This window comes from Delphinus delphis, chromosome 5, assembly GCF_949987515.2.
Source record: "Delphinus delphis chromosome 5, mDelDel1.2, whole genome shotgun sequence".
Taxonomy (NCBI): Eukaryota; Metazoa; Chordata; class Mammalia; order Artiodactyla; family Delphinidae; genus Delphinus; species Delphinus delphis.
Genome location: NC_082687.1, coordinates 82,330,349 through 82,336,288, shown reverse-complemented (window position 1 = coordinate 82,336,288; position 5,940 = coordinate 82,330,349). Strand labels below are relative to the sequence as shown.

Below are 5,940 nucleotides of genomic sequence, written 5' to 3'. Positions count from 1 at the left end.
GACATGACTTGGAGAATCTTTTCATATGCTTACTTGTCATCTATACACCTTCTTAGTTAAGGTGTCTGTTAAAGTATTTGTCCCCCCCCCCTTTTTTATCAAGTTTGTTTCTTAATGTTGAATTATACTGTGGATAAATCTCCTTTACAAATGTGTCTTTTGAGCAAATATTTTCTCCCAGTCTGTGGCTTGACTTCTCGTTATCTTGACATTGTCTTTCAGAACAGAATTTGTTTTTGTTTTTTTTTTGGCTGTGCCAGGTCTTAGTTGTGGCATGTGGGATCTAGTTCCCTGACCAGGGATCAAACCCAGGCCCCCTGCATTGGCAGTGCAGAGTCTTAGCCACTGAACCACCAGGGAAGTCCCAGAATCGGAGTTTTAAATTTTAATAAAGTGCAGCTTATCAATTATTTCTTTCATGGATCATGCCTTTGATGTTGTCTCAAAAAGTCATTGCCATACTCAAGGTCATCTAGGTTTCTTCTTTGCTATCTTCTAGGAGTTTTATAGTTTTGTTTTTCATTTAGGTCTCTAATCCATTTTGAGTTAATTTTTGTGACAGGTATAAGGTCTGTGTCTAAATTCCTTTTCTTTGCATGTGGATATCCAGTTGTTTCAGTCTTATTTGTTGAAAAGTCTATATTTTCTCCATTGTATTGCCTGGGCTCCTTTGTCAAAGATCAGTTGACTATATTTATGAGGGTTTACTTTGGGGCTTTCTATTCTATACCACTGTTCTGTTTATCTGTTCTTTCACCAGTACAATATATACTGTATAAATCTTGATTTCTGTATCTTTATAGTAACCTTGAAGTTGGGTGGTGTCAGTCCTTCAAATTTCTTCTTATATAGTGTGCTATCTATTCTGGGTCTTTTGTCTCACCATGTAAACTTTAAAATCAATTTGTTGTTATCCACAAAATAACTTGTTGGAATTTGATTGTGATTTCCTTGAATCTATAGGTCAAGTTGGAAGAACCTACATCTTGACAATATTGAGTCTTCATATCTGTGAACATGGAATAGCTTTCCATTTATTTAGTTCTTTAGCTTCATTCATCAGAGTTTTATAGTTTTCCTCATAAAGATCTTGCCATATTTTGTTAGATTTATACTTAAATTTTATATTTTTTGAAGGTGCTAATGTAAATTTTGTTTTGAATCCATTTGTTCATGTTAGTGTATAGGAAAATGAATGACTTCTGAATGTTAATATTGTATAGTGCAACCTTGCTATAATCACTTATTAGTTCCAGGAGGTTGGTTTTGTTTTTTTTATTTTGGGTTGTTTTCTCATCAATTCTTTTGTATTTTCTACATAGATGATCATGTCACCTGAGAGCAGACAGTTCTATTTATTCCTTTCCAATATTTTTGCCTTCTTATTTCCCTTTATTGCCACATTGTTTTGGCTTGAGCTTCCAGCACAATATTGAAAAGGTCTGGTGAGCTAGGCACATTCTTTTCTTGTACCTGATTTTATTGAGAAAGCTTCAAGTATCTCACTATTAAATATGATATTAGCTGTAGGGATTTTTTTGTTTTTTTGTTTTTTTTTTTGTTTTTTTGATACGCGGGACTCTCACTGTTGTGGCCTCTCCCATTGCGGAGCACAGGCTCCAGACGTGCAGGCTCAGCAGCCATGGCTCACATGCCCAGCCACTCCACGGCATGTGGGACCTTCCTGGACCCGGGCATGAACCCGTGTCCCCTGCATCGGCAGGCGGACTCTCAACCACTGCACCACCAGGGAAGCCCAGCTGTAGGTTTTTTGTAGATATTCTTTATCAAGTTGAGGAAGTCCCCAATATGCCCAGTTTTCTGAGAGTTTTTTTTTATCATGAATGAGTGTATTTCATCAAATGCCTTTGAAAGCTTTAACTTTCTATAGAATATTTATAACAGTATTCATAAAATTAAAGAAAGAACATTTCTCTAAAAATGAAGAAAAATTTGTGATTAAATATGTGGTGATGCCCTTCCATTTTCTTCATATTTCTTTGTGCATATTTTGAGTTCAGTATATCGGGAAAAAATGTCATTTAAATAGCATTTACTTATTAAAATATATACTACAAAATAACTGTTGGTTTCATAATAAAAAATCACCTTTTATTTAATTCTTACTATGCACTAAGCAGTATTCTAAACCCCATACATAAATTATTTCACTAACCTCTCATTACAAAACCATGAGATATGTATCTCTATCATCATCATCATCATCATCTTAGCCATTTTCAGTTTTTTAACTGTTTTAAAATTTTTATACCTCTTTATTGGAGTATAATTGCTTCACAATACTATGTTACTTTTTGTTGTACAACAAAGTGAATCAACCATATGCATACATATATCCCCATATACCCTCCCTCTGGAGCATCCCTCCCACCCTCCCTACCCACTCCTCTAGCTCGTTGCAAAGCACCGAGCTGATATCCCTGTGCCATGCTGCTGGTTAGTAGGGGACTTTAACACCCCACTTACACCAATGGACAGATCATCCAAACAGAAAATAAATAAGGAAACACAAGCTTTAAATGACACAACAGACCAGATAGATTTAATTGATATTTATAGAACATTGCACCCAAAGTGGCAGAATACACTTTCTTCTTAAGTGCACATGGAACATACTCTAGGATAGATAACAACTTTGGTCACAAATCAAGCCTCAGAAAATTTAAGAAAATTGAAATCATATCACGCATCTTTTCTGACTGCAACACTATGAGATTGAAAATCAATTACAGGAAAAAGACTGTAAAAAACACAAACACATGGGGGCTAAACAGTGTGCTACTAAATAACCAAGAGATCACTGAAGAAATCAAAGAAGAAATTAAAAAATACATAGAAACAAATGACAATGAAAACACGATGACCCAAGACCTATGGGACGCAGCAAAAGCAGTTCTAAGAGGGAAGTTTATAGCAATTCAATCTCACCTCAAGAAACAAGAAAAATCTAAAATAAACAATCTAACCTTACACTTAAAGCAACTAGAGAAAGAAGAACAAAGAAAATCCAAACTCAGTAGAAGGAAAGAAATCATAAAGATCAGAGCAGAAATTAATGAAAAAGAAATGAAGAAAACAATAGCAAAGAATAATAAAACTAAAAGCTGGTTCTTTGAGAACATAAACAAAATTGATAAACCCTTAGCCAGAATCATCAAGAAAAAAAGGGAGAGGACACAAATCAATAAAATTAGAAATGAAAAAGGAGAAATCACAACTGACACTGCAGAAATACAAAGGATTACAAGAGACAACTACAAAAAACAATATGCCAATAAAATGGACAAGCATGAAGAAATGGACAAATTCTTAGAAAGGTACAATTTTCCAAGACTGAACCAGGAAGAATTAGAAAATATAAACAGACCTATCACAAGTAATGAAATTGAAACTGTAATTAAAAATCTTCCAACAAACAAAAGTTCAGGACCAGATGGCTTCACAGGGGAATTCTATCAAACATTTAGAGAAGAGCTAACACCTATCTTTCTCAAACTCTTCCCAAAAAATGCAGAAGGAGGAACACTCCAAAATTTCTATGAAGTCACCATCACCCTGATACCAAAACCAGAAAAAGAGAGCACAAAAAAAGAAAATTATAGATCAATATCACTGATGAACATAGATACAAAAATCCTCAACAAAATACTAGCAAACAGAATCCAACAACACAGTAAAAGTATCATACACCATGATCAAGTGGGATTTATCCCAAGGGATTCAAGGATTCTTCAATATATGCAAATCAATCAATGTGATACACCATATAAACAAATTGAGGAATAAAAAGCATATGATCATCTCAATAGATGCAGAAAAAGCTTTTGAAAAAATTCAACACCAATTTATGATAAAAACTTTCCATAAAATGGGCATAGAAAGAGCCTACTTCAGCATAATAAAGGCCATATATGACAAAACCACAGCCAGCCTCATACTCAATGGTGAAAAACTGAAAGCATTTCCACTAAGATCAGGAACAAGACAAGGATGTCCACTCTCGCTCCTCTTATTCAACATAGTTTTGGAAGTCCTAGAAATGGCAATCAGAGAAGAAAAAGAAATACAAATTGGAAAAGAAGTAAAACTGTCACTGTTTGCAGATGACATGATAGTATACTTAGAAAATCCTAAAGATGCCACCAGAAAATTACTAGAACTAATCAATGAATTTGGTAAGGCTGTAGGATACAAAATTAATGCACAGACATCTCTGGCATTCCTATACACTAACTATGAAAAATCAGAGAGAGAAATTAAGGAAACAATCCCATTTACCATCACAACAAAAAGAATAAAATACCTAGGAATAACCTACCTAAGGAGGAGAAAGACTTGTACTCAGAAAACTATAAAACACTGATGAAAGAAACCAAAGATGACAAGCAGATGGAGAAATAGACCATGTTCTTGGATTGAAAGAATCAACATTGTGAAAATGACTATACTACCCAAAGCAATCTACAGATTCAATGCAATCTCTATTAAACTACCAATGGCATTCTTCACAGAATTAGAATGAAAAATATTACAATTCATATGGAAAGACAAAAGACCCTGGATAGACAAAGCAATCTTGAGAAAGGAAAACAGAGCTAGAGAAATCAGGCTCCCCTACTTTCAACTATACTACACAGCTACAGTAATCAAGACAGTATGGTATAGGCACAAAAACAGAAATATAGATCAATGGTATAGGATAGAAAGCCCAGAGATAAACCCACACAAATATAGTCACCTAATTTATGACAAAGGAGGCAAGAATATACAATGGAGAAAAGACAGCCTTTTCAATAAGTGATGCTGGGAAAACTGGACAGCTACATGTAAAAGAATGAAATTAGAACACTACCTAACACCATACAAAAAGTAAACTGAAAATGGATTAAAAACGTAAATGTAAAACCAGACACTATAAAACTCTTAGAGGAAAACATAGGAAAAACACTCTTTGACATAAACCACAGTAAGATCTTTTTTAACTCACCTCCTAGAGTAATGAAAATAAAAACAAAAATAAACAAGTTTGGCCTAATTAAACTTAAAATCTTTTGAACAGCAAAGGAAGCCATAAATAAGACAAAAAGACTTCTCTCAGAATGAGAGAAAATCTCTTAGCCATTTTTAGATGAAAATTTATTTTTAGATAAATTAACTTATTTAAAGTTACACAAAAATAAATGGAGCATATTAGAAAAAAAATATGCACATAATTTAAAATTCAGTGGTATTACCAACATTCATGCTTTATGAATCGGACTGTAGATGAAGTTCTTCAAACTGTGGAGCAAGTTTCTATTTTGCTTGCTCCCCTCATGTTGCTCATGGTATTTTGCTACATATGAACAATGTGCGTTCAACAATGGCCTGTTAATTAATGGTCAGAAATACACAATTTTATTATAATTTAGAATTTATATAAGCCAGTGTAGTAGTAATTGTAAAAGTTTTTCCTTTTGTTGTATTAGGAGGGAAGTTTTGAGATGCAGTTTATTATTTGCAAAAACGTTTCTTTTTTTGTTACTGGAATGGCATTCTAGCAATAGTATTTAAAAGAAATGTTGGTTTATATATGCCCAAATTGATGTTTCATCACTTCTTACGTATTCCATGAGGATAGGGAGTTCACATGTCAGTGCATAGCTTGACCCATGTAACTGTATATTGGAAACTGGAAGTTATAGAAAGTCATTCTCATACTCACAAACATTGAGAAGTAGAAATCTTCTCCTATTTTTTTTCTTGGCTGCAGCAGTAACACCCTGCATGACAAATGTACACTCAAGTAGGAAGAAGATAAAGACTAAATGACCAAAAAACAGCTATAACATTTTATTGAAATATTTGAAAAATTACTGAAAGTTGTATTTATCACAATTCTTTAATGTAAATTGACTTTAATAAAAATAATATATTTAT

General features: G+C 33.6%; 1 non-coding gene across 1 annotated transcript; it reads right to left on the bottom strand.

Annotated features, from left to right (window-relative positions):
- Positions 1-287: 287 nt before the first annotated feature.
- TRNAG-GCC (transfer RNA glycine (anticodon GCC)) lies at positions 288-360 on the bottom strand. Its single transcript has one exon. It is a non-coding gene; the product is annotated as a tRNA-Gly (tRNA).
- Positions 361-5,940: the final 5,580 nt, after the last annotated feature.